At 37.2% G+C, this 12165-nt stretch overlaps 1 non-coding gene across 1 annotated transcript; it reads right to left on the bottom strand.

The window, feature by feature from the left end:
• Window positions 1-11856: 11856 nt before the first annotated feature.
• LOC140854225 (small nucleolar RNA R71) lies at window positions 11857-11962 on the bottom strand. The gene has a single exon (XR_012137358.1). It is a non-coding gene; the product is annotated as a small nucleolar RNA R71 (small nucleolar RNA).
• Between the last annotated feature and the right edge of the window lie 203 nt (window positions 11963-12165).

Genomic DNA, 12165 nt, shown 5'->3' on the forward strand with positions numbered 1-12165 from the left:
TTGATGATCCAAAGCATCCGAAGAATCGACAGACATCGATCGAAGGAGTTCGATCAGCATCGGCCGTCAAAAAGGCTCTACAACGAGCTAGCACTCATGAGGAGTTGATCAGATCGGGAGCTTCATGTGGATGATCCGCAGAGGCCAGATATGCTGTGTGGCTGTGTCGTGATGATCAGACTCTCCCGACGATGATCAGATTACGACGATCTACTACCCGCACAAAGGTATTGTGTTCTGAACACATTACAATAAAGTGTTTATTATTCAAATTCAAATTTTAAATTTAAATGCATGCATGCTATATATCATATTTAGATCCTAGTGTAGGATAAATTTATATTAATTAATTAGATTAATTAATATTTTTTTACTGTAAAATCATAATTTTGAAAAAGTTTTAAAATCATCATTTTACCCCTGCATTGAATTTCCCCACATGATGTTGCTTATGCCTTAGGCATTGTAAGCAGATTTCAGGCTAATCCCAGGGAGGATCATTGAAAAGCTGTGAAAAATATACTCAAGTACTTGAGAAGGACTAGAGATATTTTTCTAATATATAGTGGATCTGATTTCAAACTGAAAGGTTATACCGATTCTAATTTTCAATCTGATCTGGATGATAGCAAATCGATATCTGGATATGTGTTCACCTTTAATAGTGATGCAGTAAGTTGAAAAAATTTCAAACAGCAAATTATTGCTGACTCGATCACTGAGGCTGAGTATATTACTGCAAGTGAGGCTGCTAAGGAGACCATCTGGATGAAAAAATTCATCACAGAGTTGGATGTGGTTCCGAAGATTGAACAACTAGTATCTTTTTATTGTGATAATACTGGAGCAGTTGCTCAAGCCAAAGAACCAAGGTCTCATTATAAATTCAAGCACATCTTAAAACAGTTCCACCTCATTCGAGAGATTGTCGCAAGATGCGATGTGATCATGGAGTGAGTTGATACCAAGAATAATATAGCAGACCCATTCACTAAGGTCTTGTCAATGCAGTAGTTTGATCACCACCTTGATTGCATGGGTATCATGTATAAAGGCGATTGGCTTTAAGTACAAGTGGGAGATTGAAAGAATAATACCCTACAAGCTAATCGCATATGTGATGCGATAGGATGTTTATTCTAATTTATCTTTCAGACTCATATAATTGATATTTATATTAATAAAATAGATATTTTTGATTCATTATATACTGCATCTTATTATTTTTTTAAGATTATAATAAACCTCATAGGTCTGGGCAATGGTTTTAGGATCGTGATGAGATCATGTCAGTGAGACCTAAATCTTTGATAGCACTGATCTAAAATATTCTTAGTTGTTAGTATAGTGAGTCATAGATCAATGATACCGGTAAGACTGGTATGTCCTATGTATACTCAGAAATGAGGATGGTTGATCTCACAACCACTTATGTGGTGACACTAATACAAGGATATGGGTGCTCATTAGAGAATAAGTTCACTGAATTGACCTACGAGAAAATATCAAATGGAGTCTTATTTATATGTCAACTGATGATTCTCTAGTGGGAGTTGTGTAAGTGATCTTTAGATCTGAGGTCACCATGGTACCTTGTGTACATAGATCCATATTTTGATTCACTACCTAACTTGATTCTTTGATCCTTATGTGGGGTATTCTGGATATAGTGAAGTATACATGAAGGTTGTGAGTGATCAATAAGAGATCAGTCACTCTTAATAAAGGGAGCGAACATCTTATGTGATCTCATAGGATGGTGATTCTGAAAGTCTTTGGCCAAAGCAGGATAATAATTAGAAAAAAATTCTAATGTATCATCAACTGAATCATCACCTTCAGATTGAGGTACATATAGATAAATGATTGGGTTTGACATATTTTTATACCCACAGCTCATATAGGATATTGTTTGACTGAAGGATTGAATTACATGAAAATTTACCACTGAAGGATATTTTGATAATTTTTTATCAAAATTTTAAATCTTTCGAGTAGTCATGACATATTACTAGATATCAATCTTGACTTATGAGCTCATCAAAATTGAAAGAATTTGATTTTGATATCAATTTGAAAGAATTCAAGTTGATTGGGACTCTTCAAGTGACCTAATCTCATCGGATTAGGATTACGTCGAAAGTCTGAGTCCACTGCTAGCTAAATTTGGAACCCAATGGATCACACACTTTGAGATTTAACTTTGGTTTGATCTAATTAGAGTTTAATATAAATTTTATGGATTAATTTGATATGCTAGCACATTGTATTAACCCAAGTTCTCAAATTGATTTAGTTCAAAGTGTTTGAGCTAACCTAAACCAATTGCCTTTGACCTAATGGGATTGGATCAATTTGGATTGAATTCTATCCAACTTGAACCAATTTTAAGTGAAGAAGGACTCCTCTGCACCCACCAAAAGTCACAGGAAAATATAAATGCCACCCCCTTATTTTTGGTGTGTGAAATGAAGAGTCCTTCTTAACGAAGGCTCTTAATTTTTACACGTTGCCATATTTTTCCAACCAAAATCTCCTATGTTTTGTTACCAAAATTTATTAAATTTTTTTATGGCACATAAAAGGAGAGTCCTTCTATTACAAGTATCTGGAACACCAAAAAATTAACTCGATAAATTTATTCACTGCGTGGGAAGTTGAAGCGCCAAAGGTTGGTGCCCCTTCATCCCATATGACGTCCCTTGGTCCCCTATTTATAGGGGATGCCCCAAATGGCTAATGGCTATCATTTTTTGGTTGAAACTAGAGAGGAGAGATGTGGTAAATATAAAAAAAATTTTGAAAAAATTTTGAGGAAAAAGAAAGAGAAATTTGAGTGGCAAAAATTGCAAGAAGGGTGGTGAGATTTTTAGCAAGTATTGCTAGTGTGCCCTAGGGTTTGATTTTTCCATATGTTGGAGCCAAAAATCAAATTTTAGGTTGGGTGATGTCTAAAGAGTATCTTCTTGGTGTTGTTCTGATGGCAAGATCGAAAGTAACTGAACTTTGGCACGATCATGATATAAGTTCAAAGCCGGTAGTGTTCTTGAGAAGACAAAGCTGCGGCAGCGCACCAGTTGGAAAGAACCTTGGCCAACTTTCGTACGGATCATCATTGGAGGACTTCTACCTTGGAGTCTCATGGAGAACATCAACATGCCATTTTTTTATTGTGATGAAAGTATAAAATTATATCCCTCTATATGCTTGTTTTTGCTTTGATCGATATCGACAAGATGATTTTATTGTTTGGATTCTGACACGATAGTTTTATGTGATAAAACTACTGATTTGTATGATTTTAAAATTTTTAAAAATTACTTTTTGCTGTGTGGTCGAAACCCAACATCCCTTCCATGCTATTTTCCAGCACGAGCAGTGCACGTGCTGGTCAATTTTTTTTTTGAAAACCTGCTTTAAGATGTGTGTGGATGGGGTTGGGGTATCACATTCTTCCCTCCTAAAAAAAAGTTTCATCCACAAAATTTTTTTCTTGCTTAAGTATTCAGAATTTAGGGTCACTTTTTGTTGGAAAATATGTCCCAAAAGCCAATCGTCAAGCTGTTGACGGTTGAACAACCAAGTATTGTAATTGATTTGTTAATAAATAAAATATATTTGGCATCTTCATCATAAGCTTTCATCTTCTAATGAACTCCATTGTTATGATGAAGTCCTTAGGACTATTTAAGTTCGATAAAGAGAGAATTTATTGATTAGTCCTTAAAACTATTCACGACCAAATGATAGGCTGTTAATAAGGATGACAGCTTCTATCGAGCATAGGTCGCTGTAGGCCTCTTAACCAAGGAGTGTGGAGACACTGGTATGGCATACAGATGAGATGTAAGGGTACATCATCATTGAACATGACCAACACCAGAGTATTCTACTGTCAAGAATGTCTCTGATGGGATATAGGTATAAGTGTCCCTTAGACTTGAGATCGTCTCAGTGACTTGCAAGCAACTCATTGTGCTTTGGTACTGGACTAACTGAATTTCTAATTCAAGGACAGAAGGCTTCTGGGCACAGTCAAGTACTTATGAAGTCAGAGTATGATCGAGATGGGATTGACCACTCCAAGAGTTGGAGAAGAATGAGTCGCTGTATTTCAATTTAGCAAAACCTTGGCCAGGGTAATCCATTAGATGGATTTGATATTTTGAAATACAATGTGGACAACCTGATCAGAGTTGACAGTTGAACTCTGGGGTGTCCTATGATCATTTTGGTCAAGGGGATGAATTATATGAAAACTATATCTGCATGGGTTCTAAGGATGTTGTTCTATACATTCGACCTATCCGATCGTCGGGTACCATTGCTAGATGGTCACTTCGATTGATACAAGAATTTGTTCCTGTGCTACCGACTTAGGTTTAGACCTATGAGGTCACACACATTAGAGTTCATGATCCGATCGGATGGTTGATCAACGATTAAGAATCGTTCTAGGGTTAAATGATCAATACGATTGACATTTAACCCAGTGCAAGTGTTGCAGGAGGATCGATTAGCAATTCGATTGCTAATTGGCTTAATTTGATTAATCCAATGGGTTGAGATTAAGTTTAATTAAATATAATTTAATTAAATTTGGTTTGGGCTTGATTAGATCAAGTTCAATTGGTTTATTGGATAAGCCAAGTGCAAGGAAAAACTAGTCCTAGTTCAACTAGGACTTGGGTCAATCAAATTTCTAATTTGATTAGAAATTAAATCTAATTTAAATCTAATTTAATCTGATTAAATTAAGTTTTTAATTGGGTTAAGATCTATTTTAATTAGATTGATCTAATTTTGATTTGATTTGGTTTGAGAAACCAAATTAAAACAAGTCATGAGATAGAATCCTAGTAAGACTAGGATTCCACCTTGCGCCACATAAGCCTTCCCCACGCCCTCTCTCTTATTCAACGCCAATCTTCACTTATTTTGTGCAACAAAAGCTCTCTCCCAGGTCTCTCCCACATTCACAAAAGGTTTCCTCTCTTCTTTCTTACATGGAAGGTGGTTTGGATCAAATCAAAAAGGAATAAGTTTGGATTTCGAATTCTATGAGATAGAGTTTTAGAAATCCAAAACTCTTTCAATTTTGCACCGAATTTATCCAAATTTTTTTTGAAATTTTTATGGCTTTTAGGGTATAAATTATGCACCTTTTGTTGGTGATCTATGCATGAAAATATTATTAGAAAATGTATCTCAAAAAGTCAATCGTCAAGCTGTTGACAGTTGAGCACCAAGTATTGTAACTGATTTGTTAATAAATAAAATATATTTGGCATCTTCATCATAAGCTTTCATCTTCTAATGAACTCCATTGTTATGATGAAGTTCTTAGGACTATTTAAGTTCATCTTCTAATGAACTCCATTGTTAATAAGTTCTAAGAAGGACTATCTACCGATAGGCCATAAAATTTCTCTCTCTAAGAAGGATTATCCGACAACTCCTAAAGAGAGAGAACATATGAGTGGAGTCCCATATGCTTCGGTCGTGTGATCTATCATGTATGACATGTACAAGACTAGATGTGGCATACTCACTAGGAGTAGTGAGTAGATACCAATCTGATCCTGGAGAAAATTACTGAAAAGTGGTTAAAGCCATCCTTAAGTATTTGAGAAATACTAAGGACCAATGGTTGGTTTATGGCGAGTCAGATCTGAAACTTGTGGGGTTCACAAACTCCAGCTTTCAATCTGATCATGATGATAGCAGAAGCGTGTCGGGTTATATCTTTACTCTGAATGGTGGAGCTATCTACTGGAAGAGTTTCAAGTAGCATACTATGGTAGACTCTGTTTGTGAAGCAGAATACATCGCAGCATCGGATACCGCGAAGGAAATTGTGTGGCTGAGAAAATTCATCACCGAGCTCGGAGTAGCTGAAGGGAGGAAATCACTTTTCCTCGTAGGATCTTTTAGATTTCATCAAATCTGGGGTGGAATAATTTTAAAAAAAATTATCCTACATATTTTAGATCTAATTCTTTAGATCTAACTTTATTATCTAGTATTTAAAATTAAAAATTAAATCTAAATCTATGATGAAAGAAGAAGTACCTCAAGGGAAATCTGATTATCCTGTAGATGATCTCTGCACAGCCCGAGGTTCTGATGTAGCCACGCAAGTGCCTGGCCTCTACCGATATCCACTTAGGTAGGATCTAGAACATCTTCTCCTCATGAATCTATGCTCCAAAAATTAGATCTTTATCTAATTTGAAAGTTCTTCAGAACTCCTTCTGAAGTTGGAGCAGCAGCCTGTCGAAGATGTCCTGCAACCTTCTGTTCCAGGCGTCACCACGCTTTGGATCTTTGCCAGATGGATGTCCAACTTTTTGGACGTGAAGAGGGGAGGAAGGAGAGTAGGGAAGATATAGAGAAGAGGGGAGGAGGTGTTAGCTATTAGGTTTTGTGCATAAAATAATTTCTTCCATGAAACCCTAAGTGCAGCAGGGTTTATATAGACTCTGTATGCTGTGCAGTGCCACATCATTCAACCAATCAAAAAATTCCAATAAATTTTGAAAAAATTTTGATTGATGGAGTGATGTCATCTGATCACATTAGATAAGAACCCCACCCTCTCTCCTAAGTTGGCGCCAACATTGGATAAGTTCAATTAAGGTGGCGCCAAAGAGTCCATGTTTACCAGGACTCTTTGGTTCTTATCCATTTGGGGCGCCCACTTTAATCCAATTGGGCTCATGTCATAATCTGATTATGGACACTTCACAAAAATTCTCCAATGAGCCCTCTTCAATTTAAGACCCATATGTCAACTTTTGACAGATGTCCTAAAATGAAATTGGCAGGTGCTAGGAATTAGCAGGTGTTGTCTTAAATTTATCTCATGAATTAAGATAAATCTTTTTTGAGTTATATAAACTTTATTTAGACTGAGAGAAACCTTCTCAAGGTTCTTTGGATGAGTCAAATTACATTTGACTCAGTAGAGACAGAAAAGATTACACGAGGAGAAAGTTAGGCTCAATCGTGTGCTAGCATGATTTCCTTGAACCTAATTGGATCTAATCCAAATCAATTGAGTTAGCCCAATTGATGACATCTAGATCCTAACCCTTGTTTGTGTGACCCAGTTAGGTTCAATTTTGTATGGTAATGAGACATGTCGTGATCTCATCATCGACATCATCGAAACTCCTTTCGATGGATCAGAACTCTTCTGATTCAGACAATTAGAATGATCGATCATCAATATCATTCTAATTACTCTCAAAATCTACCAGTGACACCTAGCAGTATATGGTGGCAACCCATCAAAACTAAAGATGAACCTCTCAGTGCAGCTACCGGTGTGATTGAGTTTCTCTATCATAAGTCCTGACTGAATTAGGGTTAAGGTGAACTTGTCAAACCCAACATCAGTCATATGAGTTAATCGATCAATCCGAGTCCGATGTGAAACCTTAATGAAAAACTCTTTTTCATTATTTCACTCTGCCATGGCCATGGGATTAAGGACTCGATCTTTCAATTATCATAGGACTACTCCTCTCATCTACCGAGGTTGATAGATCCCATCTTGGAGCTACCTAGTTTCTATAATGAATATGCTACAGCCAACATATACCTCAGGGTTTCGAATGGCAAGGAGATCGAGTTATGGTGTAGTCAAACTATAACACACTCAAGGTGAACTATCGATGTACCTCAGGTCAAAGAACTAGACACACAACTGCAGCATCGAGCTAGTCATCCACGAGAAGGTAGACTCCTTATGACTGCTTGAAGTGGTTACGTTCAGTACTCTCATTCTCAATGAATACCTCTCCAGTGTCCCCATACCATAGACTCAAGACACATCTACCCTAAGGAACTGATCATACACTAACCTTCCGGATCGATCACTATCCTCGTGATGATCTTATGGTCAGGAGCTGTTTATGAGTTAGTTATGTAAATTCATGCCTTAAATTTTTAACTCTTAAAAATATGAATTTACATTCCCACTAACTCAAAGGATGTGTCACAGACACAATGTACACAATGTGATAGAAGAATAACCCTTTTATTCATTTATAATCAAAATTATAAATACGCCCTTAGATCTGTACAGGAATGTGTCAATCGATCTGGCATCTAGGGCACACATCTAACAAACTCCCACTTGACCTAAGCCAATTGGCTACATATCTAAGTCTCATCTTCTCAAGATGGGCTTCGATCTTCTGTTGGCCCAATGGCTTAGTCAGCAGGTTTGCCACATTATCTGTGGAGTTGACTCTCTTGACCTCGACATAACCCTTTTCGAGGTAATCACGGATCAAATGGAATCGCCACTCGATGTGCTTGAACTTCTGGTGAGACCTTGGCTCCTTAGCTAGGGCTATGGCACCATTATTGTTGTAGTAAAGAGGTATGGCATCCGATGACATCACTCCAAGCTCTGTGGCAAACTTCTTGTACCAGAATGCCTCCTTCGTAGCTTCCGATGCAGCAATGTACTCTGCCTCCATAGTGGAATCAGCAATCACCATCTGCTTGGAACTCTTCCAGCTAATTGCACCACCATTGCAAATGAACAGACTCCTAGATGTCGACTTTCGATCATCTATATCAGACATAAAGTCTGAGTCTGTATATCCCTGAATCTGGAGTTCTCCATTCCCAAAGACTAAAAACATATCCTTAGTCCTTCTCAAGTACTTAAGGATACATTTCATAGAAGTCCAGTGCTCTTCGTCTGGATTTGACTGATATCTGCTTGTGACACTCACAGCATGGGCTATATCAGGTCGTGTACATAGCATGGCATATATGAGGCTCCCTATTACCGAAGCATAAAGGATCTTGCTCATGCGTTCAATCTCCTCAGGTGTGCTAGGGCATATCTTCTTGGAGAGATGAATGCCATGTCTAAAAGGTAATAAACCTCTTTTGGAGTTTTCCATGCTAAACCTTATTAGCTCCTCCTCTATGTACATCTTCTGTGAAAGTCCGAGCATCCTATTCGGTCTATCTCTATAGACCTTAATATCCAGTATAAAGGATCCCTCTCCTAAGTCTTTCAAAGAGAACTCCTTAGACAACCATACTTTGACTGAGGTCAACATGGGAATATCATTCCCAATTAGAAGGATGTCATCTACGTACAATACGAGGAAGATGACTGCGCTCCCACTGACTTTTTTGAACACACATGGTTCCTCCTCATTCTTGATGAAACTTATAAACACTTAATTTAAGTTATTTAAAGTAAAAAATTATATTTAATTTATTTTATTTATTAAAAATTTGATGCTTCTTTTTATATTTTACAGAAAAGGTGATCGTCGATACAAAGAGTCTGATTCGCATATCAAAAAGACTCAAGTTTGAAGAAAATTGAACTTAAAACAAAATTTAAATAAAAGAAGGATGCATACGGTATTATAGAAAATGAAGATACTATGCAAGAAACCCAAAAAGGATATAGACGTTATTTTAAAGAAACAAAAGTTTTTTTTTGTAATTTTCTAATCAAAAAGGAGCGTAAAGGAGTGTGGCTGGCACATTTTTGGTGGGCTTCATGCGATTTGAATTTTGGTGCGGGCCCGAGGCTTGAGCGTGGGAGCTGGCGAGTGGCTTGGTTCAAACGTGGTGGGTTCGATCCAAGATGCACGTGCGCAGGGTTTCAAGTGAAATAGAGATGCCGGCTTTTGTTGGTGCGATCACGCGGCATTGGGCATGGCAGGCGCGCGGCATGGCGGATTCGTAGGGACAAACGGATGCTCGTAATAATAGCAGATAGATCTAAAAATTAAAGAAAAAAAGATAATATTTGAAAATACTTCAAGAGGAAGAATTTGTATTTTCTTTATCTGCTTGTGATCTTTCCATCTCATCCATCTATCTTTTAGTCCTTAGTATTTTCTTTAGTCCCACATTTGAAAATCATGTAAAACTCCTCCCTCCTAACACCTATAAAAAGGCTCTTGTACTCCCATTTGAGGGGGAGCCCAGAAATTCTTCTAGAGCCTTGCATAGAGGAAGAGAAAGGGATTACTCCATGAGTAGCTAGGCTAGCAGTCTCGGAAGTGGAGAAGAAATTTTGTAACGACACAGAGTGGGTTTATTGTTCTAAACTTTCTTGTATTTCTTTATATGTAATAAAGATTATGCTTTTTATTTAAATCATCATGAGTTCTTTATTTGCTCTCTTTCATATGCTTTTATTTATGCTTTTCTGTTAGATTAATATTAGGACCAACTTTTACTTTTCGAAGATGCACTGTGATCTATGGGTACAGGGCGTGCCGAGAAAAGAAGAGTTGTTTACCTAGTACTTTCTGGAGACACGCCGTGATCTACGGGTACGGAATGTGTCGAGGAAAGATAGATATTTTTTCTAAGATTAATCGCATCTATTCAATTAAAAAAAAAAAAGAGATACAACTCTACTAGTGCAAAATTAATTCAAAACTCCCGAGCTCTTTATTTTGTAATTACATCAATTTTAAGATAATTTATTTTTTTAAATCAAAATAATGCTTCTTTCTTTTATTTTGCAATCTCAACTTAGCCTAAGGTCCCTGAGGATATGATCTCGACTCATCCTACCTACGTAGTGAGTAGAGTTATTTTTGGTGCTATCAACGACTACGCATCAAATTTTGGCATCGTTGTCGGAGATCTTGGCACAGTTGAATTAAAAAAAAAAAATACTGATATTTCATAACACTTAAATAAAATAGCGTAACCTCAAATATAAAATTTTTTAACTTGATTGGATACCTTGTTTCTTTGCATTGCATCTTCATAATTAACTTTAAGGGCGCAACCCATTAACTAAGATAAGGTGGAGATTTGATCACCCTTCCTTGGCCCACAAATTACCCCTTGCATTTGCATAACCTAGACCTTAATCTAAAATTAATTAGACATTGACCCCTAAAGATTTCGAGCTCATTAGGACAAGTGACCCTGAGAGTTAAACCAGGTTAGACTTGGTCAGCTAGCTGGTGTCTAGGCAAGTGGTTTGCAGGATGACTGGGCCCGAAGGAAGGTGGTTTTTAATTGGTTTCATTTGCTGACCTGGCCAATTTAATTGGTGTCTGAGGAAAGCAACGGGGGGACTCCCACCGACCTTACACTTATCTGGCTAGTTGGTTGGTCAAGCTCTGACTTGGAGGGCTTGAAGGCTAACTACAGTTAGGAGCTGTCTAGAACTAGGGTAACTTTAGGATAGAGAGTCCACTGCGTGCTAACTTGATTGTAATTAAAATCTAACTACAACTAATTCTTCTATTAGTTTTAAGACTTCTTAGGATCTCTTCTTTAGAACTCTTTTCTCTCTTCTCTTCTCCTCTTAATAAAAAAAAAATCCTTAACAGACTACGATAGTCCTACATAGACCTTTTAGTTGCATGTTAGGTTGACGATCACTAAAACCCGACTTGCAACCATTAGACGAAGAATTAGAAAAGACTCTTAGGACTATCCGAGTTAGAAACATGATTGCACCTGGTGAGGCTAATCCTCCACGCTCATTGAGAGAATATTTCACTCCATCCTCGTATACTTACTCTCCATGCATTCAAGCACCTCCAGTAGAAGCTACCCAATATGAGATTAAGTCTAGCATTATTCAAATGTTGCCATCATTCTATAGACTTACTAACGAGGACCCATACAAACACTTGGATGAATTTCTTGAAATTTGTTCCACAGTAAAAATTCAAAACTTCTCCAATGATGCCCTTAGGTTGAAACTGTTCCCTTTCTCACTTAAAGACAAAGCCAAGAATTGGTTAAACTCCTTAGACTTTATAACCATTTCAACTTGGGAACATCTTCAGAGAGAATTTTTCAAGAAATACTTTTCAATTGGAAAAATAAATCAAATTAGAAAAGCTATCACTAGTTTTTCCCAATTGGAGGGTGAACTTTTTCATGAGATATGGAAAAGGTTAAGGGACCACATTCGTAAATGTCCACACCATGCTATCCCTAAATGGTAACTTTGTCAGTGTTTTTAGGATGGTCTATCGGAGAAACACCGATAAATGGTTGATGCATCATGTGGTGGGACATTCATGCTAAAGAGTGAGGATGAAGCCTGGCAGCTCTTTGAAGCACTTAGTGAGAATTCTCTACATCATATGTCTGCCACCTCTAGAGAACAACCCATGCTTCAACAAAAAAGAAGTG

This window comes from Elaeis guineensis, chromosome 15 (assembly GCF_000442705.2).
Source record: "Elaeis guineensis isolate ETL-2024a chromosome 15, EG11, whole genome shotgun sequence".
Taxonomy (NCBI): Eukaryota; Viridiplantae; Streptophyta; class Magnoliopsida; order Arecales; family Arecaceae; genus Elaeis; species Elaeis guineensis.